Source organism: Nomascus leucogenys, chromosome 14 (assembly GCF_006542625.1).
Source record: "Nomascus leucogenys isolate Asia chromosome 14, Asia_NLE_v1, whole genome shotgun sequence".
NCBI classification, from domain to species: Eukaryota; Metazoa; Chordata; class Mammalia; order Primates; family Hylobatidae; genus Nomascus; species Nomascus leucogenys.
The window spans coordinates 28,927,101-28,953,111 of NC_044394.1; the positions used below are offsets into that span (position 1 = coordinate 28,927,101).

Sequence of the window (26,011 nt, forward strand, 5' to 3'; positions counted from 1 at the left end):
GACTGTCCTGCTGACTGTATTACCCCTTAGGCCCATCCTGATGCTGTTTTCTCAGGTCCCTTCTTTTCTCTCCAGGTCCTTCTCCCTTCTCTAAGAGCCAGGCTTCTCTCCCAAATCCTGATTTCTTTCTTGTGCATAGAATCTGGCTCTCCATAACCTTATGTCCCACTAAACTCAGGTCTACCTTTGCAGACCGAGCAGCCCACCAAAGTGCTTTGCTGGGCAGAGGCTCCACAAATGCCTCTTCCCTTAAACTGCATAAAGATCTGACAGCAGCTTTGAAATTCATACATAGGACATTTGTTTGCCCCAGTCTCTGTAAGAGGGAGGAAGACTGTATATCTGCTAGAATAGAAGATAGGTGTGGCTCAGAGTCACACAGACCCAAATGACAGTGGCTTACATGAAGTGGAATTTTTATTTCTCTCACACATAGATGTCTGAGCTGGAATTAGGGCACAGCTTCATGAAAGCATCCTCGGGGACCCAGTTTCCTTTTATGTTATTGCTGTACCCTCCCTAAGGTGTTGTCTTCATGATTCCAGATGTTTCACAGCCACACCCTGGGCCAGCCAGCAGGAGGGAGTAAAAGGCAATGCAGAGGGCATGCCCTTCCCTCGAGGGCATAGCCTGGAAGTTGCCTATGTCACCCCCCTTGCATCTGCTGGTCAAAACTTAATCACATGACTGCAATACAGGCTGTGAATTAGAGGCTTCAATTCAGGGGACCATGGGTCTAGCTAAAAATCAGATCTATAATAGAACTGTACTGTCCAATAGAGTAGCCACTAGCACATGTGGCCATTTACATTTGAATGAATTAAATGAAATTTAAAATTCAGTTCTTCAGTCAGCCTAGCCCCATTTTAAGTGCTCAATAGCCACATGTGGCTCATGACGACCACACTGGACATTAGAGACATGGAACATTTTAATCTCAAAGTTTTACTGGGCAGTGCTGCTAAAGAAAAAGCATGAAATAGTAGGTGCAATTGGCAGTCATTGTCACAGGCACTATAAAGGTTTATTCTTCCTCTTTTAAGTCTCTTGGAGTTGAGAACTTTTCCAGCCCAACAGTGTGACCTTGTGCAGCAGTTGCTCCCTTGTTTGAGTGTACCCTGCAGCTGCTCACCAGGCAGTGATCATGATTGAAGGGTATAGCACACACCTGGCACATACTAGAGAGTCAATAAATGTTGGCTCCCTCTCCCCGTGCCACCATCCCCCCATACACGCTCACAGCCTCCCTCCCCTTGATGGAACTTACAGAGTCCTGTGTCTCACCCTGAAGGTGAGACATTATTAATCCCCCCCCCCACCCCGAAACATCGCATCGCAGCAGAGAAACTGGGAGACTCAACCTTTCCAAGGTGAGGGAGTGAGGTGTATGCCGAGGTGGAATTTCAGCATAGTAAGTGTCTGCTTTGATACAGTGGGAAGTCTGACAGTGACAAATGACCACCTTTCATGCCTTTTTAAGAATCTGGGGAAAGAAAAGGATCACATGTGCTTGCTCAAGAAAGGGAGGCTTGTTCTCTCCAGCGAAGCCAGCTCTCAGCCTGGAGTCATGTTAGTCTGGGACAGCGTTTGCTTAGGATCTCATGGGCCACCAGAGAACCCATACCAAATATTTTTTTCTAAAGAACTGCTGGATCCTGGGAGCTGGATCACTTTGTCTCCTTGATTTTCAGGTGCTCTGTGGCTTTAGGTCTCCTCTCTGGTGACCAGAAACCTATATCTTGTAACATTCTCGAGCCCCTAGATGGTGGTAGGAGAAGGGAACAAAGTGAGGGAAGCGACCAGGAGGCTCAATATGAGTCCCTCTCACATCAGGGAGTCTGTATTTGGGCTCTTGAGCAAGAGGGGAAAAGCATGAAGTTGCTAATTCTTAAACTGTGTGAAGTCACACACCTGTTTGAGGATTTGAAAAAAGCTACAGACTGTCTCCCCCTTCTGAAAAAATGCAGATACATGCCAACACATAAAAACATCTTAAAAGGCTCAAGGACTCACTTAAATTATGTTACCTTGGCTTGGAATCCCAAATAATCGCTATGATTTTGTTAAGTTTTATAAGGTTTTATAAAGTTTATACATTATCAGGCTTAAAGAAATCCTCCAGGGCCCTAAGCCCATAAAGGGACAGCCGTGGGTAGAGCTCAGTCATAAAGAAATATCACAGCATTTAGGTTCCATTTTGATTTTTTGGACTCTGGGGATGTAAGAAACACCTTCTGTAGGATAACTCCCCAGGGACGAAGGCAGCCACATTCATCTAATACCTGAAGGTTCAAAAATCACCCAGGAGCAAAAATTACTCAGATCTGAAGATAGGGAAATTAAAATGCATGCGAAATGAGACTACATGAAGCTCAACTTTCGAGTGAGAAAATAAAATTCCTGATCTGAAATCTCTTTGGGGAGGAGAGAAGTCTTGGCTACATTATGAGAGCAAAAGATCATTACATGGTTGATGAGGGGCATTCCGATGTCCCTTGGCTCAAGTGCAGAGAGTGAAGTGTGAGTAAAGGGTGGAGTGAAGCATAGGGCAGGCCACAAATGCAGTGACTATAGTATTATGATGTGTGCTGTGTCACTTGATCTGTCATCAGTGACACTTTTAGCTCTTCCTGCTTTTCCAAATCTGTAGCTCCTGCGGCAGCTGGTGTTCAAAGCCTTATAAAAACTCTATTCCTCTAAATCAGTGGTTCTCATCCTTGTTTGCACATTAGAACCACCTGGAGACTTAAAATACTGCTGCCTGCACATCACTATTTGATTGGTCTGTAGTGGGACCCAGGAATCCCTTGCAACAAAAGCTTCCCAGATGATTCTAATGCACAGCTATGGCTGAGAACCACTCCTTTAGTGTTGTTAGAAATTACTGCAGGTAATCCGAGGATCTGTAGAGAATTTAGATAGTTAATAATCAGAGAAAAGCTGAAAGGACTGTTTTTTTAACAAACATGACAACCTTAGAGTTAGGAAAGCTGCATTGTCAAACAAGGTTGGCCAGGAAAATGGGTTTGTGGGTCTGGCATTTGTCCTCTTTTTATTCATCAAATAACAGAGCCTGATCAGCTTCAGTAATGAATGTGAACTTCTGTTAAATACTTAATAAGATGAGAGTTTCCAGAGAGAAGTAATCAAGAATGAGTTTAATACTATTCTAATTAGGTGCAGATTAAACAATGTGCTGCATAAAAATTCAAAGCCAACGGAGCTAAAGAAGAACTTGGAAGTTGCTTGTGGTTAGGATGGGAGTTGCTGAAGGCAGGAGGGTCAACACTGTCAGCCACCACATTGCTCAGCAATAAGACCTGGTGATTATGCGCTTTGATAGGGTTAGGTACTAATCCAATGACGTGTGAGTTAGCTGTCACCCATCTTCCAACTATATTATTCTTGTTTTTAGGAAGCAGAGGTAAGGGTGACATTGGGGACTTTTCAGTCACATGCACAGAGCAGTCCGTGAGATGGAAGTCTTAGTCTAGGTTCCCCAGAAGCATACTCCACAACAAGGATTTGAGTACAAGAGTTCATTTGGAAGGTGACCCCAGGAAACATTAAGGGGGAAATGGGAAAGGAGACAGGGAAGGAAAGAAAGGCAATAAAGAGTGTGTTATTGGCCAGGCACGGTGGCTCATGCCTGTAATCCCAGCTTTTTGGGAGGCCGAGGCAAGTGGGTCACTTGAGATTAAGAGTTTGAGACCAGCCTGGCCAACATAGTGAAACCCTGCCTCTACTAAAATACAAAAAAAAAAAAATGTTAGCTGGGTGTGGTGGTGTGCACCTGTAATCCCAGCTACTTGGGAGGCTGAGGCAGGAGAATCACTTGAACCCTGGAGGTGGAGGTTGAAGTGAGCCAAGATTGCACCACTGCACTCCAGCCTGGTCGACAGAGTAAGATTCCATCTCAAAAAAAAAAAAAAAAAAAAGAGTGTGGTATCAGTTATTACTGAGGGCAACTGGGGGTTAGTCTTGCTGTGTAGACATGTCTCAGAGTCACCCAACTGAGACTGGGTCTTTATCCACCACGTCCCCATCAATCATGAAGTCTGCTTCCAGGGCAGTAACTCTCCTTTTCTGGCTCATAGGCCTGATGTGCTTTCCCAGCCAGATAAAGGCTTGAAGAGACAGAGTGGCAGGTGTGGGAAATAAGCAAGCTTTGGAGTGTAGAAATGAAAACAGAGAGAATATGGGCAGGGCACTGACAGCATCTGCCACAGTGGATAAATCCATTCATCCACCCATCCATCTGCCCATCCATCAGAATAATTATCAAGTGGCAGACACATTTTGGAATTATGGCTGGTCACATGTTCACAAAAACTCTTACAGGTTTCTATACAGTGGACCAGCCCACTATATTTCTTTAAATCTGTCTGCCAATCTCCCAGCCCATCCAATCTTTCTTTGAATCTAGGAGGTAACATTTTATTCAACTCTCAAAATTTATTATGCTAAAATGACCTCCTTTCATCCCCCAACAGCACTGCAATTCTAAAATCTCAATTATAGGTTAGCAGGTAGGCTCCCATTGGGTCTAGCCTACCAGGGGTAAAGAGAGAAAAATTGCTTGAATGTGGTAAGATTCATGATAAAGGGAATGAAGTCACCTGACCCAGTCAGGGTTGGGTCTCCCGACACTTTTGCCATTAACTACTCTGCTTCTGTCAGCAAAGCCCTTGGCTGTGTTCTCCAGACCCAGCCCAAAGCATGCATTCTTTAACAGCTATTTGATCCTTATTTCTAATAATCAAAGAGATTCTCACCAGTGAAGAGCCAGAGTTGGGCCAGAATCTAGGTTGCTATGGTTTGAATGTGTGTTCCCTCCCAAACTCAGGTTGAAATTTAATTGCCATTGTGACAATATTAAGAAGTGATGAGGCTATGAGGGCTATGCCCTCATGCATGGATTAATGCCATTATCATGGGAGTGGATTCATTATTGTGGGAATGGGTTCCTTATAAAAGGACAAGTTTAGCCCCTTTTGTCTCTCTCTTGCCATCTCTTTGCCCTTCTGCCATGGGGTGACTTAGCAAGAAAGCCCCCACCAGATGTGATCCCCCTGATCTTGGACTTCCCAGCCTCTAGAGCTGGAGAAAGAAAGTTCCCTTCATTATAAGTTACCCAGTCTGTGGAATTCTGTTATAGCGGCACAAAGCAAACTAAAACATAGGCTCACAGCAGGGAGAGGTGAGGAATTGTCTCAGATAGGTAACTGAAATTCAAATGCAATCACTTTATGTGGGAATTGTTTGACACAGCACAAAACAAACCACCAACCTACTAAACCTTAGGGTTTTAAAAAGTAATACTGTGTAAAACCAAATAATCTCACCCCATCCCTGGCCTTTATGCAGAGTGAAGTTTGGGGTGAAGCAGGTGTCAGGAGGGCTGCCACCTAGAACCAGGGCTCCTGGATTTGCTCTCCTTGTTTATCTCAGGGAGGGCTGTCAAGCAGCTCAGCAAGGCATTTGCCTCTTTTCTGAGAATTCACTCTGCCTCTCACATTCTTCACTAGATCCCTTAAAGTTAACAACACATTGCAGTGTCCGGTGCAGAAAGGATATTTGAACCATGACATTATCTCTTTTTCTCAACTTCAGAATGCCAAGAGAAACTTCAAATGAATTTCTAGTGCTTCTGGAAATACTTTCAATAGACATACATTAAACACTTTCTACTTCCTTCCAAATTATGATTTTTAGAGCCAGAGCTAATGTTACCTTAGAGTCTTGCCCAGTTCTGACAGACTAAAAATTATATGGCCTTTTCTGACTACAAAAATAATTCCACCTCATAAAAATTCAAACCCAACAGAGATAAAGGAGACTGTGGTATAGGAGTCTCTCATGGCCAGGGTAGGGGATGCGGACGGTACAAAGTTGGGAACGTCAGCCGTGCACGTTACGTGGTAATAAAACCTAGCAACGTTGCACTTTGACGGGAGCACAGATGTCAAAATGGCTTCATCACCCTGGCCTCCTCCAAACGTCCTGCCTCCTGGGAACTGGGAGGTGGAGGCAGTTGGGCTCCTGCTTTGTCCCCTTACAAATAATATGCAATATCATTCAACAAATGCTCACTGAGTGCCAAGCAGTGAGAAGACACAATGAGCAGGGCAGACCCCATGATGCCTGCTCTCCAGAAACTCTCTTCTGTGTTAAGAGGAGATGGAACTAAATTTTTAAAAACTCACTCCTCCATGTACAGCTGTAATCAGAGACGAGATCCCCCAAATAAGGGATCCCAGCTCTAAGAGAGCACATAGCAAAGGACTCTGCCCCAAACTGGGGGCTGACAAGACTTCCCTGTGCCCTCAGAAGGAGGAGGCATTAACTAGAAGGGGAGGGCAGTGGAGTTCGAGGCTATGGGCATTCCAGAGGGCAGGAGGCACAAGTGCAAGGGCTTGTGGTACAAGGGGATCTCTGCAGATCTGGAGACTGAAGGAAGACTTGGGGGCTAGGGAGCAGAGAGTGGTGGATAATGCGGTCAGATCAGGCAGGGCTTATCAGCCAGGCTAAGGGGCTTGCTAACTGAGCAGAATGCTAAGCAGGGGTTTGCATGTGGGTGAGGGAGGGGGTGGTTGTGGTGGAGGGTGGATTGGGTAGGGGACTGTTGATGGGCATAACCCCAGTCGGTGGGCCAGTGCAGTTATCCTTGCAAGAGCAGGCAGAGGATGCTGGGGGCTGGCAGGCAACCAGGGTGTTTGCTCCAAACCCTCTTACAGCTACAAACGGAGCATTACTGTTGTGGCTACTGGCTTCCAGGACGCCAGTCCACTGTGCCAGCACAACAGTATCCACTTCCCTGAGGGAGCTTCCTGGGAACATGCACGTCCTTATTTAGTAGGTCTCAGGAGGGCTCAGGAATAGGAAGTTTGAAAGCTTCTCCAGGCAGGCATGTGCATTTTTTCCCATTTTCTCTACACAGGTTTGCTCTGAAAGAGGGTGTTAAACCCTGGACCAAGCACTAGGTGTTAATTCGGTTCTATCACCTTCATCAAATGGTGTCAGCTCAGAAGTCTCAGTCCCACCAGCTGCAAAATGGGGGTGGTCATTTCTTTCTGTGCCTCATGGGGTTGTTCTGAGAATCTAATGAATTTGAAAGCATAACACAAATGCCTGATGTTCTTGCTCTGCAAACAATAGTTTTTAATGCAGAAAGACATTCTGATTTTATTACTTAGTATTTTGGCCCTCTTTTCTCTAGGCTACGCAGAACAAGTGAGGGCTGTTTAAACAACAGTGGCGTTTGCTCCAGAGTCCTCCTGCTTCACTGAGGGAGGGGTGCTGCTCCTTCCCCTGGGTCCTGAGTGGCTTCCCCTCGTTCCCAGCCACAGCTGCCGCTTCCCTCCCACTGACTCGTGAGGTTGTTGCTGCTGCTGCCTGTGCTACCGTTTCCCCTGCCTTTGGCCACACATCACCTAACGTTTGCTCTGCTCCAGACACTGACCAAAACTCTTTACACATGTTATCAAAATTATCACCTCCCCTTAAGAGATGAGGAAACTGAGCCTTAAAGCAGTGCTCACATGGCCAGAAAAGCGGGGAGCTGCTACCTGAACCCATTAACCACTCTATAATACCATTGTTTGCAGGAAGGAGGGTTTCCTTCCTTGCTGGAGCCACAGCTAAGGGGTGGCCTTTATTCTCACTTATCTACCCTCTTATTCTTTGTGTCCTAGAGGTCCAACCATTAGGCTCAAACTTCTCTTTTACTCTTTCTTCCAGAGAAATGAGGAACCATCAAGCAAAGGGGACATCTGGGGTGGCAGAGAAACAAGGAACCATCAAGCAAAGGGGGCGTCTGGGGTGAGTGTATAGATCCAGCCCTGACCCTCATTAACTAGTGGAGATGCTCATAAGATTGTGGGCTTCTTGAGGGCAAGGGCGCCCTCTTATTTGTCTTTGTGTGAATGGCACAAAGTCAGTGTTGGGTAATGTCTGTTGATTACTGAAGCGCTGGCAAGATGCCTAAGGGAAGAAAAGCATTGATTAATCTAGTGGTGGCTTCTCCCACCCTGCTTTGATTGGGGGCAATGGTAATGTTAACCTCAAAAGGTGTGTAGTGCTTTACAGAGTACACAATGCATCAGTCTACAATTGCGAGATGATTTTTATCCCCATTAGAAGGAAAATAAAGCAGAGGTGCAGGGAAGTTAAGTGACTTGCAATGCTATGGATTGATTTGAAAGCACTGGCACTGGAGTCAGTCAGATGAGTTTGAGTCCTAACTCCGCCTTGAACTAAGTAGTTACCATGTGGCTATGTGGCACTGAGCTAGGTCCTTACACCCTAGAAACTCTACTTTCCTCATGGGTAAAATCAAGATGATGATGGCACCATTTACATAGGATTATCTTGAGGATTAAATGAGATTATGCATATAAAGTGTCAGGCACATAGTAAGTGCTCAGTAAATATTGGCATTTGCTAGTGGTCATAGAGCTGGAGCTCTGGTTGTCTGACTTCAGTCAAATATTCTTTGCCCCAGATTTGAAGCCTGTGATCAGCACATTTATATAGAACAAATGCATGGCAGAATATTGAAAAGGAATTTATGACAATATTTACATAAAGAGTTGGCATTTGCATTGATGAAACCAAAAACAGAGACCTAAGAACTGACCAGGGAGAAGAACCACGGATGTCTCTGAGGAACTTGGGTCCTTCTTTCAGACCTGGGAAAGGATGGTCCCTGCTGCCTATAACTATAATGTTCAGCACAGTGACCTTGGCTTAGAGTCACCAACTGATTTCAATCGTTATTTGAGGCATCACTGGAGAATGGAATATCACTCATTTGTTTAACAAACACTTCTTGGGCACCTGCTGTGTGCCAGCCACCGTGCTGTGAGTCAGGATGTAATGGAGAGCAGAAGAGGCAGAGCCTGTGGCTGCACGAAGTCCCCAGTCAGGTAGGAACAGTGGAGGGGCTGCTCTCAGCCTTGAGAATCTCAGCAGCAAGGAGCCACGGCCCTGGTGGGTCAGGGGACCACTCAGACAGGTGGTGACCAGGCTCTGTTATGATTTATTTTCTCTTAATGGTAAAGTTGTGAGCAAGTCTCAACTCTCATTTCTTCTTAGAGAAAATATAGGCAAGAAGTGGTCACAGAAATAAAGCTGGAGAGGAGGAGTCCTTTTTTTGGGTAGGGTCCTAGGATCCATGAAAACATCTCCAGATGGCAGATGGTCTGGAGGGAGAATCCCATGCCTTATCCTCATCTAATCGGATCATCTATCTTTTTAAATGCTATCCCAAAGGATATGTGTCTTGGCTGGATGACACAGTGGAGGAAACCCCTTTGATTTTCTTGATGAGACTTCTCTTCCTTCAATGTAGATTCACAGAGAAATGATGGTCTAATAGAGAGATCTAAATTATCCAAAATAAACAACTTGACATTGATGGTGTTAGCCTCATAACTACTGATACAGATACAACCAGAGCTAAAGCACTGGCTTTTAGGCCCTCTTTCTAGGACAATATGCTTATTTCCACAGGAAATGCATTCTCCCATCCAGGTCACATCTTCTGGCTGTCCCAAAGCCAGCACTGGAGCTGGCAGAAGGGACTGAGGTACGATTTGTGTCATGCCTTTTTATTTGTCAGACCGGCAAATGCCGTACTTGACTCATAGAGTCAGCTTGGGGATCAAATGAGATCATATATGTAAAACAGCAGAGTGCCTGACTTGTGACAAAGACTTAACATTTGCTAACCATTTGGAATGGATGTCTGGTTTGGGTCTGTCTAGCACTCCTATCTCCTTTGGAGAACAGTCCCCCTTCCATTCCACACTGCCTCGATGGACATGGTACCCTTTCTCCTGAATGCAGCAAGAGAGAGTTAGACCCACATACAAGGACATGCAGAGATGAGAACGGGATGGACAGAGAGAGAGTCCTGGCATGTGTGAGACCAGACGTGGTTCCTAAATCCCAGATTCCTATAGCTTCTTTTTCAATTCTGAGTCACCTTGGGCCAAGCCACAAAGGTGAGCAAAGAGTTCCCATTTTACTTAAGCAGCCTGAGTTGAGGTTCTATAATTTGCCATTGGTCCCATGAGGATGTGAGGCCATGATGCCATAAGTCCACGTGGCAGGAGAACTGGGTGGACAGTAACCTTTTAGGTGCTCACAACTGAGAAGTGAGAATGCTCTCAGAGCACCCCTGGGTCTTAGTCACTGACATTTAAACAGGCTGCAAAACATCTTTCACCTGCCTCTTACATGCCCTCTGTTAGTTACATATTGTGGCTTACCACCGAAAGTAACACCTCCCTTCTGAGTCTCAAAGACAGCAAGGCAAGCCGAGAACTTGGAGCTGTGTATTAATGAGAGGAACCTCCCACTTATTTAGATCAGGGAGGACATCCCGTGGTCTGCTCAGGTCAGTCATGCCCCAGGCCAGCAGCTGGAAGGACAGCAGAGTAGGCTCAGTGAGCAGTGAATATAACCCGGAAAATAGATGTTCATCTCAAGGGCAGTCTCTGGGCGTCATGCATCTTTGGACCCCGAGGGCTGAGTGCTGCATCAAGGAGTCTGAAGTTCTTTAAGGTCCCAGTGAATGGAAAGGAATCTGCCCCAGCTGGCAGTGTGTCCCTGGCTGCACTAAATGAGATTCGTGAGGTATGGGGAAAGGCACGAGAACTTTAGGCCCCTGAGGTCAGGGAGACACAGCCAAATAGCTCAGATACAAAGTGTCTTGGCAGGCACAGAGGGGTGTAGCAGTGAGGTGAGTGGGGGGTGGGAGTGCATTTTTTGCTAGTGTGCCCAGTTTTGTTGACAAAAAAGGTAGCATCTGAGCAGGACCTTGACCAGCTGGTGGGATACAGGGTGAGGGGGATGAGTGATATGGGCAAGATGTGGTCCTGGGCCAGCACCATCAGCATCATCTGGGAACTTGTTACAAAGGCAGTCTCGGCCAGGCATGGTGGCTCACGCCTGTAATCCCAGCTCTTTGGGAAGACAAGGCGGGCAGATCACAAGGTCAGGAGATCAAGACCATCCTGGCTAACATGGTGAAACCCCGTCTCTACTAAAATACAAAAAATTAGCCAAGTGTGGTGGCATGTGCCTGTAGTCCCAGCTACTCAGGAGGCCGAGGCAGGGGAATTGCTTGAACCCGGGAGGCAGAGGTTGCAGTGAGCCAAGATTGGGCCACTGCACTCCAGCCTGGCAACATGGGACCAGGCAGGCAACGCAGGCAGGCATCTGATTGCAGGATCCCCAATACCAGATTTTAGAATCATGTCATTTTTCCATACCATTGAGAAGCTCCTGAAAGTTTTTGAAGAAGAGTGAGTCATTCATTTACCCACTCAGCTAATATTTACCAAGCACCTACCATGTGCCAGGCCCCACACTGGGCACCAAGATCCAACAGTCAACATGCCCACATTAGCTCAGGGCAACTTTTAAGCAAGGGCTTATCTAGAGACAAGATTGCTATCATCTGTCTTTTCCATCTGATTTGCGAATGGAACATACACCTGCTGTGCTCCCCAGAAACAACTCTGCTGCTTGTCTCTGACAGAAGCGCTTCAGTTGAGCATTTATGGAAGTTTCTAACAGTGGTGATGAGAATGGATGACAGAAAGCAGGCGCGTGCGCACACGCAGTTTTGAAGGGCCGGGGGCCAGTGGGAGAACGCATTTTCTTTCAGGTCTGTGCTGCCTGCCAGGGAGCTGCTGTTCTCATGCGGCATCTTAAGAAGGCCCTGGCAGCCTTTGGCTTTTGCCTTGTGAGGGTCAATGGGCTTCAGGTGTTTCTGTGTTGATCTAACCATTTCAGGAAGCCGTGGGCCGGGAGGGTGGGGGTGAGCGAGGGGAGGAGTGGGGAAGGGAAGGAGGAAGGCTGTGGGTAGCTTCTCTTCTGTTCTCACATGACAGCTCTGACGAAATTAGAGTGTGATCTCAAAGTCAAGCTGGTCTTTTCATCTGAATTAAATGAAATAGGCCAATATGCTCTTCTAGAAGATCAAACATAGCCAGGACAATGTTCAATCCTCTTTCTTTGTCCCACTTTGGGACAAAAACCAAACTGGGGAAAAGAACGGGGAGGCTGGAGCGCCTGCTGGGGCCCCTTCTCTGGCCACACGGCTCCTCTTGGGCTCTGGGCAGGCTGAGCTTAGCGGGCATTGCCCTCTGCTGGGGCAGATCAGGAGAAATGAGCTAAGGCCAGGGATGGTCCTATCAGGTGGCAGAGGACAGGATTTGGAGGAGTCTCAGGGCTATTACTGATGGAGATTTAGCACTCTGGCCTCTGAGAAAACTGCCAGATTTCTGATCTGCCCAAGCCCTCTGTCTCTCCTGTCAGGGGCCTTCTCAGCACCCCCTAAACATTCCAATTCCTCTCCTACTCCAGTCTATTCTCTTCTTTCTCTGAATGGTCCATAGCTTATCCCAGGTCTGTGGGCAGAGGGAAAAGAAACAGAAGGGAGAACTGAGAAATCTCTCCCGCCCAGCACAGTCGGTATCACAAGCTCTGTGTCCAGTTTCCTTGTCCTATATTTGGCAACACGACAGTGGCCTTTCTGACTGATGCGAACCCCTGTTCTCTTCACTCCCTGGGGATTGCTGATAGGAGGCCAGCATTTCAGTAGGCAGCGTATCATCAGCCCTACCACGGATCTTATTTTAAACTAATTACATTACTGAAGGGTGGGTGGGAGGGAGGAGAGGGGGTAATTATAATCGGGGAATTTTTTTTTAAAGGCCTAGTTTCAAAAATCTCAGACTTAATTTAGTAAATTTCAATTACAGAGAGTTACTAAGCTGAAGATCATTTGCATTACGTCCTTAATTACTACTTCATTTGTATCTGAGATCATCAATGGAGATTCTTGGGAATGTGTACTTGGAATAAGTGATTGATCCTAATGAGGCCTTTGTTCCTCCCAAGCCTCACTTAGGAAGCTATTTCTTCCCTCTTGGAGAGGCACAGAGTTTGCCAAGCCAGGTGGAGACACCCTAAACTAGAAATGGAGCCTGAGGTTTTCAAACTGGTTTTGCCGGAGGCTGCCAGACTCAAGCTCCGTCCTCCTGATGTTCCCCATCAGGCATTAATTGCTCTCCCCTGAATGCATTAGCACTGCCAGACTATTACAGATGATTAGCCTCCATGCCCAGCTACAAACGTCCATCTTTCTTAGTTGGTAGCAGAGGAAATAGCCTTTTAGGACCTTCCCCTTGCACAGGATGGACGCCGTCCTGGACCTTCCTGCTTCTGCGTTTCCCACCACCTTTAAAGAAAGTGCCTCCAGCAGTCCTGGCCACTGGGTCTTTATTGGAAAAGCTGTTTTCCAAGATGATTTAACTCTGAAAAAAAAATGAAAAGCCCAAAAGAACTGAAGACTCTGTGTGCGTGTGTGTGAGTCTGTATTAAGACCCCTTTTACAGAAGGAGACAGACTCCTTTTGGGGAAGAAGGAGAGGTAGGGAAAGGACGAAGTGAGTAAAGGTGCTCTCAGCTAAATCCTGCATGCCCATAGTTCCTTCATTGTATGGTACCTCACACCCTTACAGGGCTTTACCGAGCGCTTGTTTGTCTGTCAGCTTACAGGAAAGAGAATCATTCTCCTCATTCTCTGAGTGAAGAAACTGATGCTCACAGTGGTTAAGTGACTTTGCCCAAAATTACTGAGCTGAGGAGTGACAGAGTGGGGACTTAAGTCCCAGTCTCTTAATTCTGTGCTTCTCGGATACCCCCAAACCACCTCCATGGTCTTCCAGCAGCCTGAACATTAATCCATTTATGGAGGTCAGGGTGTGGGTCCCACTGCAGCCTGCTGCCCCATTTAAACTTTATTTCTGAATCTGTACATTTAAGCAAACCATTTTGTTTCAGAGGCATCCAGAGAGTGGCCTTATTTAACCTTCTTCTGGAGGCGTGTCTATTTGGTGGAGAATGGTGGAGGGGCCTGGAGGGAAGGGAAGGGAGGAGCCAGTAGGGAATTTTCACAGTTTTCCACCAGATGAGGCCAAAGCCCAGGAGTCAGACAAATCCACGATTCTCCTGGCATTCTGCACAGTTGCCAACTCCCTGCTCTTTGCTTTCATTATTCCTCTGGGGTGGTTTCCAAGGGTGGAGAAGTGTAGGCTGAGGAAGTGTCTGTGTTGAGGGAGGGCAGATGCTGTGAGGAGCGAGGTGTTTACACCAAGCATCCAGCCAGGCCTTGGAGTCACAGGGACTGGCTCAGAGCAGGAAGTGTCCTCCAAGCTAGAAGTCCTCTAGTTAAGAGGTTCTTTCTCTCCTCAAGAACCTCCTGGACGTTGTAGCATCCTCTGCAATAGCCACTACCCTTAGCAGTGCAGATGGAGTACTGTAGTGAAATGAACAAATTTTTTGGAGCTCAATAACTCTGGGTTCAAATCCCACTTCTGCTTATGAGTTGAAAGATCTTGAGTAAGTCCTGTAACCTCCCTAAAGATCAGTTGAGATGACCAATATCCACTGCCTTGGCTGTTCTGAGGTTTAAATGAATCACGTTAAACAAATAGCAAATGGTGGCTTTAATTAGTAGAGGGTTAGGGGGCAGCCAGACAGTGGCAGGACAAAAAAGGAGGGCTTCTTGTCCTGTAGACAGTAGCAAGGAGCAGGAGTGGATTCCACAATGAAGCGACTTCCAAGGACTTTTTGTAAGCAGCCCCTATGCTGGCTCTGGGAGAGCTCTGAGAAACTAGTTTGAAAAGCATAGAAGTCATAAAATAGCACCAGTATTTTCTTTCTAGTGTGAGCAAAAATATTCATGCAGACAAATCCAAGCCAATCTTCTGGGACTAAGACTCTAAATATTACTTGTGAGTCACCCCAGCTTCCTTCCAAGAGAAAGACTCCCCCATCCCCTCACCCAACACCCCCGTCCGTGACACATTAAGATTGTAGCTTTTCACCTTTTCCCACCAAACTCTCAGTCCCTCATCGTGGGCATGAGGACAGCTCTGTGTGCAGAAAATGTGTTTCTCCATTTCAGTCTCTCTCTTGGTTAAAGCCAATTTCCAAAAAAATAAAACCACCTCATCAGAGCAAGACCCATGTCAAGCTCCGCAGCAGGCACTAGGTGGCGCTAGATCCCATGTTATTAAGGCAACTCCAAAGCTGCACCCTTTTCTGGAAAAATGTTCCTGTTGGGAGATCCTCTCTTTCCCAGAGACCTGAGACCACCTCCGTTTATACCACAAGCTTAAAGAGCCACCAGAAGATCGCATACTATCTCAGGAGCCACAGCTTTGCTGCAAACCTAGTCCTTTTCAGGGCGTGGCTGTAGAAGGAGTTTCTAGACCTGAGGCTGGAGACCCCAAGTCCTTTGCTGAACTGTAAATAATATTAGGAACAAGCAGTCCATTTCAACTTCTGCTCTGCCCTGAGGCGCAGGAAGGAAAACAACTTTTTCCCTTAGGAGGAGGTGAGGAAAAAAAAGAGGCAGATCCTAGAAGCTCCTTTGTGAGAGCAGCCAAGCATCTTCCCTGCCCTCCCGGGCAGAATGGAGGCCCACCCGACCTCAGGTCATTTCCTTCCAGGGCCAGCCCCCTCTCAGGGTGAAACATGATCCTCAGTGCCCCTCTGGAGGTAAGCTGTAGGTTCTTTTTTCCTCCAGGGATCTGAGCTGAGGTTGCCCTGAAATGCCTGTTTAATTTCATTGCCGAGAGTGCACCTTCACATTATTTCGAGAGCTCCCTATTGCTGTGACCCCAAAGCACTTATGAACAATAGCAGCAAATGGCAGTTATAGGCTATTTACAGTTTTCTAAGCGTTATGAGCACTCTTTATGCCTGGAGAGGCAGGTGAGTTGCATTTTCTGTTTGCAGATACAGTGACTGACACCCCAGGGTCTCACTGGAACCGCTGGCACTGATGTTGTCTCTTGGAAATGATGATGATCATTGTTGCTTATTATAATTTTCACTGTTATGTTCCCTTTGATGTGTAAGAGGCCAAACAGAACACATGCTTAAAGACACAGCTTTTGGTTAATGGGTTTCCTGTTGGCTGAGTCTATCTGGGCTAAATGTAGAGAACCACTGAAAGGAGGTGAATGCCCTGAGCAGACTTTTACCTTCTTGGCCACATGAGAGTTTACTGCAGTAGGAAACTGGGCTCCACAGAGTGAAGGGCAGGTGTGTGGGGAAGGCTTCCTCACCCCTTCCACCGTGTGAAGACATAGGGAGACAATGGCCATCTATGAACCAGGAGGCAAGCCCTCCAAAGGCCTGATGCTGGCACTTTGATCTTGGACTTCCAGCCTCCAGAACTGTGAGAAAGGAGTGCCTGCTGTTTAGGCCACCCAGTCTGTGCTATTTTTGTTAGAGCAGTCCAAATGTACTAAGACAGAAATTGGCATGCCTCTGTGACATCGCAAAGACATTTAAGCCCTCAAAGAGGCCACCCCCCTCTCAGGGTTTTTCTGGAAAAATGTTTCTGTTGTGAGATCTTCTCTTTCCCAGAGATCTGAGACTGTATGGTGCAATATAGTTGAGGCAAGCACAGTATATATAAGTAAAAAGAAAATGGATGACTCAAAGAAGTCCTAGCAAGAGTCCAGAAACCCTATATCCTAGCTTGGCTGTGCAGAGGTTCCCTGTAGGGCAAAGAGAAGGGAAGGAGTTGGCGGGGCTGGGAAGAGGGGGGGGAAAGGCCCTGTTAGGTGTATTCCTGTTAAGAATACCTGGTGGCCTTTGCTGGGCTTTACTTTCTGCATAAGAAGTGGTTTTCCCCAAGCTGACGTCCAGGCTCTAGATGTCCAGCTGGGGTGTAACCAAAGCCTTTGGGCACCAAGTGCCTGGCTGATGTTTTGCACCTATCGGATACTCTTAAGTCCAAAGTTGCCAGGCACTGACTGCCTTGAGCATTGTTGAGATTACCACAGAGACAGCCTGTTCCATGGCCCACGAAGTCAGAGAGAGGTCACCTAGGAACCGGTGGGCTTCACCTTCTAGCTCATCCCCACAAGGTTCTGCTCCTTGGGTCCTCAGAGACTTGGATGAAGTTCAGGCCCATCACCCCCGCCCCATCACAAACTCTCCCCCTTCCCTTCCACCACACTTTGGGAAAGTACTTCTCTTCCCTCATATTTGCTTGAAGAGCTTTTCTTTTAAAAATAAACACAATTATTTTTTATAGGAAATGAACGTACATGTAGAAATCCAACAAAAGGATTTATAGTAAAAAATAGGTCTCCTTCCCACTCCTGTTCCCCAGCACCCAGGTTCTCTTCCAAGAGGTACCCTCTGATACTCACTGTTGACAAAAAGAGCCAAACTCTGTAAAATATTTGCAAAGATTTATTCTGAGCCAAACATGAGTGACCATGGCCTGTGACACAGCCCTCAGGAGGGCCTGAGAATGTGTGCCCAAGGTGGTCAGGGCACAGCTTGGTTTTATACATTTTAGGGAGACATGAGACTTCAATCAAATACAGTTAAGAAATACATTGGTTTGCTCCAGAAAGGCAGGACAACTTGAAGTTTGGGGAGAGGTGGGGGCTTCCAGCTTATAGGTAGATTTTAAAATTTTCTGGTTGACAATTGGTTGAATTTATCTAAAGACCTGGGACCAATAGAAAGGAAATGTTTAGGTTAAGATAAAAGATTGTGGTGACCAAGTTTTATTGTTCAGAAGAAGCTCTCAGCAGACTTCAGAGAGAGCAGGTTGTAAAATGTTTCTTATCCCACTTAAAAGGGTACCTGGCTCTTAGTTGAGTGTCTCCTGGGTTTGGAAAGAAAGAGGAAAAAGCGGGGGAGGGGAAGGGGATTCTCCATAGAATCTCTATAGATTCTCCATAGATTTTTCCCACAAGAGACAACCTTGCCAGGCAATTTCAAGATATGGCAAGAAAATATATTTGGGGTTTAAATATTTATATTTCCTTCCTTATTTGTTATGTGATGTTATGCCAGAGCCAGGTTGGAAAGCAGACCACCTTATATAGGGGGGGTTAAATAAAAACCCAGTGCATGGTGGCTCACGCCTGTAATCTCAGCACTTTGGGAGGCTGAGGCGGGTGGATCACTTGAGGTCAGGGGTTCCAGACCAGCCTGGCCAACATGGTGAAACCTTGTCTCTACTAAAAATACAAAAATTAGCCAGGTGTGGTGGTGCACACCTGTAATCCCAGTTACTTGGGAGGCTGAGGGACAGAATCACTGGAACCTGGGAGGTGGAGGTGGCGGTAAGCTGAGATTACAGCACTGCACTCCAGCCTGGGCAACAGAGTGAGACTCTGTCTCAAAAAAACAAAAACAAAAACAAACAAACAAAAAACCCTCTGATGAGACTTTATGGTTTGTAGGGCATGACTCTCCAGGCCGCTTAGGCAGGAATTTGGGGAAGATAAAAAAAAGTCAGAGTTTAGATCTCCCTCTTTTTTCCCTACCAACCCAAGTGTCTTCTGTCTATTCTTTTCTTGTTTCCAGAATTTTGTTTTTTAACAAAATGGATCCTGTTGCTCCTTATTGTCTTTAGGACATGCAAAATGCAAACTCCTTAGGCCAGAATACAGGTGCTTTCTGATCAAGCCATGCAGACACCTCCAGCCTCATCACCCCCAAAGCCAGGCCCAACAACTTTTTAGCGACATGAATCTGTGCTCTTGTTTACGACTGTGTATTTTTATTTTTTTCCTGGTCTAGATATTTTTAATATTGTGATAAAATATAAATAACATAAAATTGGCCATTTTAACCATTTTTAAGTATACAGTTCTGTGGCATTAAGTACATTCACATTGTTGTACAACGATCACTACCATCCATCTCCAGAACTTTTTCCCTGACTGAAGCTCTGTACCGGCTAACTTTCCTTTCCTTTTTCTCCCCAACCCCTGACAACTACCATTCTACTTTCTGTCTTTATTATTTCACTACTCTAGGTGCCTCATGTAAGTGGAATCATAAAATATTTGTCCTTTTGTGATTGACATTGCTAAGCATGATATCCTCAAGATTCACTCATGTCAGAATTTCCTTCTCTTTTAAGGCTAAATAATATTTCATTGTATGTAAATCCTACCCACTGTATAGTTTTAAAAATAATTATTAATATACTTCATACACACACATTTTTGTTCTTCCTCTGTTTCATGTTCACCAATCTCATTCCCCTAGAGATAGTCACTGTTTACTAATTTCTTGTATTTCCTTCCAGATAAGTTTTATGCATATTATAATAAAATACAAATATATCCCACATTTTAATCCAAATGATAACATGCAATTTACACTTTTCTTGTCTGCTTGTTTAAAACTTAGTAATATAGCCTGGAAACCTTTCTGTAGCAATACATACAGAGTTTTTTAAATTGTTTTTTGTAGCTGTGTATTCAACTGCACAGATATACTCCAATCCAGCAAAATTTTCTATAAAGGGCCAAACAGTAAATATTTTAGGATTTGTGGGACAGCAAGTCTCTTGGGAAACTGGTCAGTTCTCTGTTAAGGTGCAAAAGAAGTCGGAGACCATGTGTAAACAAAGGAGCATGGCTGTGTTCCGATAAAACTTTATTTATGGACTCTGATTTTAGAATTTAATGTTCATGTGTCACAAAATATAATTCTCTTTTGATTTTTTTCAACCATTTAAACATGTTAAAACTATTTTTCCCTTGAAAGTCCTACAGTAACAGGAAGAAGGCCAGATTTGGGCCCTGATGGTAGTTTGCCAACCTCTAATTTATTTAACCAGTTCCTTATTAATGAGCATTTGAATTGTTTCTAATCATTTGCTGCAATTTATAATCTTGTATATATGGCACTTCATATGCATACAAATATATGTATCTGTGGAGTAAGCTCTAAGAAGTGAGATTGCTGGGTTAGATGATATATGCATTTGCTATTTTGGTAAATATTGCTAAATCGCCCTCCTAGGGGCTATACTAGTTGACATACCCACCAACAATATATGGAAATGTCTGCGCGTTTTCAAATTTGGGTTTTTGCAAATGTGAGAGATGAAAAAAGAAAAACAAGGCATGTCAGTACTTTTAATTTGCATTTTTCTTATCATGCAGAGGTTGAACATCTTTTCATATGTTTAACAGCGATTTGTATTTATTTTCATTGTTGTTCTATAAGCCACTTTTTCACATGCTTTGCTCATATTTTTATTGGTCTTTTCTTTAGAGGTTTATGCATCTTTATAATTTAAAGAAATTAGCCCTTTGTCTGCTGAGTTGTGTGTATCCTTTACAGATTTGCATTTGTTTTCGACTTTGCTTATATACAGGTTTGATTTTTGTTTGTTTCACACGCAAGAGCTTAAAAAGTGTTTTTCAACTTTTATTAGTGGACTTAATCAATTTCCTATTTTATAGTTCCTGGTTTGTGAGTCAGGATTAGGAAAGACTTTCCCACTCTAAGATTATAAAAGATTTCTCCCACATTTTCTCTTGGTACTTGTGTGGTTTTATTGTTTACCTTTAAATGTTTAATCCATGTGGAATTTATTCTGATATATGGTGTGAGGTATGGCTCCAGCTTAATGTTTTTCAAGATGGCTCCCCAGGAGTCTCAACAACACTTACTGAATTCTCACTGGATTTGGAATGCTCCCTTTATCATATGCTAAATTCCTGTATATATTTATATTCTTAAACTGTTCCATTGGTCTCTCTATGTATTCATGTGCTAGTACTACGAAGTTTTAATTGTCAAAGTACTATAATATGTTTTTATGTTTGTTGTTCTAGTCCAGGGTTTCTCAACATCTTGGGCCAGATATAATTCTTTTTTGTGGGGGGCTATCTTGTGCACCGTAGGATATTTAGCAGCATCCCTAACCTCTACCTATTAGATGCCAGTAGCAGACACTTGCACACACACATGCATACATGCACACACACACAATTGTGAAAAGCAAACAAAAAGTCTCCAGTTGTTGCCAAATGTCCCCCGGGGGTCAAAATTACCCTGTTGGGCTAGTCATTCATCACTGTCCTTTTTCACAGCTTCCTGTTTGTTTACTTCAGCCTTGTGTGCTTGCACATGTTGTTCCCTGTACCTGGAATGTCCTCCTCTTACCTTCTCATCAGAGATCAGCTCAGGCATTGTCTCCCAGGAAGCCTTCTCATGTCACCCTGTGTATTAGTTTGTTCTCATGCTGCTATAAGAACATACCCAAGAATGGGTAATTTCTTTAAAAAAGAGATTTATTGACTTACAGTTTCACATGGCTAGGGAGGCCTCAGGAAACTTACAGTCATGGCAGAAGGGAAAGCAAACATGGCCTTCTTCACATGGTGGCAGGAGAGAGAAATACAATGTGAAGAGGGGAAAAACACCTTATAAAACCATCAGATCTCATGAGAACACACTCACTATCGCAAGAACAGCATGGTGGAAACCATTTCCATGATTCAATTACCTCCCACCAGGTCCCTCCTATGACACATGGGGATTATGGGAACTACAATTCAAGATGAGATTTGGGTGGGGACTCAAAGCCAACCATGTCACCCTGCTCCATTGTGTGCCTTGCCCAACCCAGGTGCAAATCCCCATCATCCTCTGTGGAAATGAGCCCTTTGCTTTGTCTCTCACCCCTCATCAGGGGTCTCATTCATGTCTTTATCTCCAGCCTCTGGCTGAGCCTGGCACAGGGCAGGTGCTCTGTCAGTATTGCTGGATGAAAGGATGAGTGAATACTTCTTTGACCCATCTCCCACTAATAGCCAGATGTTGAGTCAAAGAAGAGATGGGTAAAGGATGAGATGTTAACTCTTGTCCAGAGTGAAGCCTGGTGCCAAGAAGCAACAGGAGGTGGGGAGAGTCTAGCATGTGTTGAGTGCCTACTATGTGCCAAACGTGGGAGTAGATGAGACGTCTTCAATCTCCTGTTCCAACTCTCTGCTGTCCACAGCTATCAGGATGCACTCAGATGCTTAGAAACAGGAAAACAAGGAGAGCTGGGGAGTACCAAAGGGCCTCTGTAGTTTCCCGGGAAAGCAGGATAAACAGTGTTGAGAGTATGAGCCATGGAGTCGGACAGCTTAGGTCAGATCCCTACTCTATCTACTTACCAGGTATTTAAGCTCCTTAAGTCTCAGTTTCTTCATTAGTAAAAAGGGAATGATAAGAGTACCCACCTTGGAGGGCTTCTGTAAGAACCTAAAGCATTTATATTCTACTGAGACATAGTAAACATTCAACATATGGCAGGCTCTTAATATTATTTCCTCTTCTATCCTTAAACTGCCTGAGGTTTTTTTTTTCTAGCTGGGCATTGGTTTAAAAGTCCCAGAGACTATGGTAGACCCAGGGTGGGATTGTTTTTCCAGGGCTCCTTGCAAGAAACTAGGAGAACTCCGGTAGGAGCATCCTCCGGGAGCAGCAGGGCCTCCTTGGGTGGGTTGTTAGTGGTCAGACAGGTCCTCCCAGTTCCCTCCACCCTGAGAGCATTGGAAAGAAAAGAGCAAAATGAAGTGATTACCCTGAGGTACAGGCCATACTGAACACTGTCTGTGAAACAATGGTGGGGTTTGAGGTCCTCTTTCGCACTGACTGAATTTTTTCCTAAGCCCATGGGCTTAGGGGCCAGAAAATCACCAGGTACTGCGTGAGCAGTGTCCCTCAGGCCAGATGCAGTGGCTCATGCCTATAATCCCAGCACGTTGGGAGGCTGAGGGTGGAGGACCACTTGAGCCCAGGAGTTCGAGACCAGCCTAGGCAACATAGCTAGACCCTGTCCCATTTATATAAAAAATAAATTTTTTAAAAAGAAGTGTCCCTGAAAGAGTTAACACCAAAAATATTTGCTAAAGATCTTAAATGAAGTAAATTTTTTTCAGTTACTTGCATAGGAGAAAATAATAGTAATAAGTAACACCTGCTGAGTCCTTAAATGCAGGCATGGTGCGCTACCTGCTCTACATGGAGTTATGTGACCCACCTGCATGTTTCCTCTCTCAGACCAGGTCATCGTCTGGTGATGGGGTGGGGGTGCAGTTGCTATACTCTCATTATGAATTTCTTTATTAACCTTACTCCTGTTTACCTCTAACCTAGAGGCTTCTGAGCAAGCGCCCTCCTGTCTGCCGTGCTCTCCTCTGGGCAGGTTTAGCTGAGAGCTGGAAGCAGAGATGAGTCAGACATGAGTACAGTCTTGGTCTTTAGGGGCTTTTATCCCACAGCTGATTGTGGCTAGAGGGGGTGGGGCTGTTTTTAGCCCAGCTTGCAGCCTCACCCCCTGCTGCTTGTAGCACCATCAGGAGCATACCTGCTCCAAGAGAGAAAACAGACTTCAACCACAAAAGAACACATGCTTCTCTTTTGCATGTCCTCGGATGCCTACTTGGGATCACATGGGTGCTGAGAAGATGCTGTTGATAGTTTGCTCTGGTTGTAGCTGCATTTCTAGGGGTGCGGCCTAAGCCAGGCAGCTGGGGTGAATAGGGCTTCTCCTTTCAGAGGTTCTTCCAAGAAGGGAAAATGGTGTGCCCGTTGCTTTTGTTTCCACCACAATCTTTGTCCAGGCCATCCATCACCTTTCCCCCTGAATCTACAACCCCTTCAGGGGTGTCTCTGTTCCCAGCCTTCGCCTGCCCCGTATAGTCTGCACTTGATGGCCCAGAGCAGCCTTCCTCTGACTGTTCTCATCAAGTGGCTATAACCACAGTGCTCACCTGAGGCACACTGGGGGAAATTCAAGCTTCTCCTGCCCTTTTCCTAAAATACTCATGACCACCAAATACTATTTTTTCCAGTATATCTTGTGGAAGGGGGTGTTGCTGAGTATTAAGCAAAAAACTTTATTTTTGTATATTCAAACTTATGGAATAAGTTCAGGAAGTACTGAATTAGAAGGGTTAAAGTGTTGATTTTTCAACTGCAGGACTTCTCAGACTCTTTCAGATGCTGATGTACACAAGAGGTATGGGCTGCATGTTTCTACATGCTGATTTGACATAGAACCCTAGATAGAGCATCTCACAAGACCAGTGGTCCATAGAACCGAGCTTAGAAAACACTGCCCCAAAGAAGTCTCCTGAGAAAAATGTATTGCTGTTGATCTTTCATCCTTCGTCACTGCTGTCCTTCCCCTAAAGGGCTTGCCTTCAGCCTCTCTACCCATCCTGGTTCCCCCAGTGCTTTGGAACCAGGACAGACACACCCTGCTCCTAGTAAGCATTTCATAGTCAGCCCCAGCCCAGAGCTCTCCTTATCGTTCATTCATTCATCAAATATTTTTTGAGCATTTACTTTCTTCCAGGCACTGTGCTAGGAGATATAGTAGCAACCAAGGAACATCCCAGTAGGAAACAGACAGGTAAGTAGATGGGTTTAGTACAGTGTGAGAAGTACAACACAAACACCCAAGGATAGATCCAGATTGAGTCTTGGACAGTCGGAAAGACTTCCAGGGGGAAAAAAAATGGCATCTTTTCTTCATTTCCACACTTAGCAATTTTTCTGTATTGGTTTGTCATTTATTCATTCAATCATCAAGCATTTATTGTGGGCTGGGCACTGTGCAGAGATAGTAATCAGACTTGACTTGAGGACGATAAGAAATCACTGAAGGGATTTTAAGCAGAGAAAAGATATGATCTATTTACATTGGTAGATGTCACTTTGATTGTAGGAAAAGTGGACTGGCCAGGGAAAGGCTTGAGGCAGGAAGCCAGCTAGGAGACCACTGCATGAACCCACATAAAAATGAGGACCTGGGCTAGAGAAGTAGCAGGAAAAGTGGATTTTGACAGATATCTAGGACAGAGTCAACAGGACTTGGAAAGCAATAGGATGTGGGGGAGTAAGAGGGAAGAGTTTAGGATGATGTCCTTTCCCCCATCCTCCTTACGTCCCACCCCCCACTCCTGTTTCTGGTGAAATATTCAAACAGGAGTGGGGGTGAGACATAAGAAGGATAGGGAACGCAGGATGAAGGACAGGTTTACAGGGGTCTGCGTGCGAGGGGAAGATACTGTGTTCAGTTTTAGACATGCTGAGCTCATGATTCCAATTCCTTTGGACATTCCAGTGGAAATATCTGGCAGGCTGATTTTTCTCATGAGAGAAATCATGTCTGGAAATACAGAGCTGAGAAGCAGCAGCAATGTATGGGTGGCCACCAAAGCTATGGACTCAGTCAGCACCATTAAGCCAGAGTGGTGGGTGAGATGGGTGACAAGGGCCCCCCCTTGCAGCAGGTGGGTGACAAAAGAAGAATCAGTGTTGCAGCATGGGAAGGACTGCCCAGAGAGAAAGGGAGTGAACCAGGAGAGGATCTAGAAAAAGGACACTGGGCAATGAAAGCTTGGAGTGGGCCTCTGCACCAGGGGAGGGGTGGCTTTGACTGGCAGATACACATGTCTAGTCCAGGTGGAGGGTATGAAAACTCGAGGGAAAGTGAGGGGCAGCAGGAGGTCCCTCTTTTTGTAAAACAGGCTTTCTCTTAGGCGTAGCCGTCTAACTGATCTGCCCCACTATCCTCAACCCACTCTCCACTTCGTAGCCAGATAGATCTTTTCAAAACACATCTCTGATCACATCACCCCCTCTCCCCCAGCTCTATTAAAAACCTTTTGATATTTCTATGGCTCTTAGCATGCAGACCAAACTCCTACCTGGCCTGGCCTCTACTTCCTTCTCCAGGTGCACCTTGTGCCAGACTCTCTTGCTTTCTCCCCTGCAGCCAGCTGGCCTCCATTCGGCCTCGCAGACTCGTTGCATGGATGTTGCATTGTTGCTCTCGGAGTCATGTCCACCCTTCCCGTCCCCTGGTGCCTCGATCTGCTCTTTGTCACTGGCGGCTGTTCCAGGCTCCAGAGCCAACTGCCTTCCAGTAAAGTTCAGCCAATGGGGAGTGAGGGAGGGCAAAAGATATTGGAGGTGAAAGGAAGGAGAAGCCAGAGTATTTCTCCTCCTGCTTCTCTTCCTCGGGAGTCTCTTCTGTGGCTGCAGTTACCACTACACAGCCATCTCTGTGTGATCCCTGCTACCCATCTTGGCAGGCCCTCTTTGTTCCAGCTTATCTTGTCTTAGGCTCCAGAAACTGTTTCTTT

General features: G+C 45.5%; 1 long non-coding RNA gene across 1 annotated transcript; it reads right to left on the reverse strand.

The window, feature by feature from the left end:
- Positions 1–22,106: 22,106 nt before the first annotated feature.
- On the reverse strand, positions 22,107–25,686 carry LOC101176534. The gene is made up of 2 exons (XR_179338.3): positions 25,574–25,686; positions 22,107–22,396 (listed from the first exon to the last, which is right to left on the reverse strand). It is a non-coding gene; the product is annotated as an uncharacterized LOC101176534 (long non-coding RNA).
- Positions 25,687–26,011: the final 325 nt, after the last annotated feature.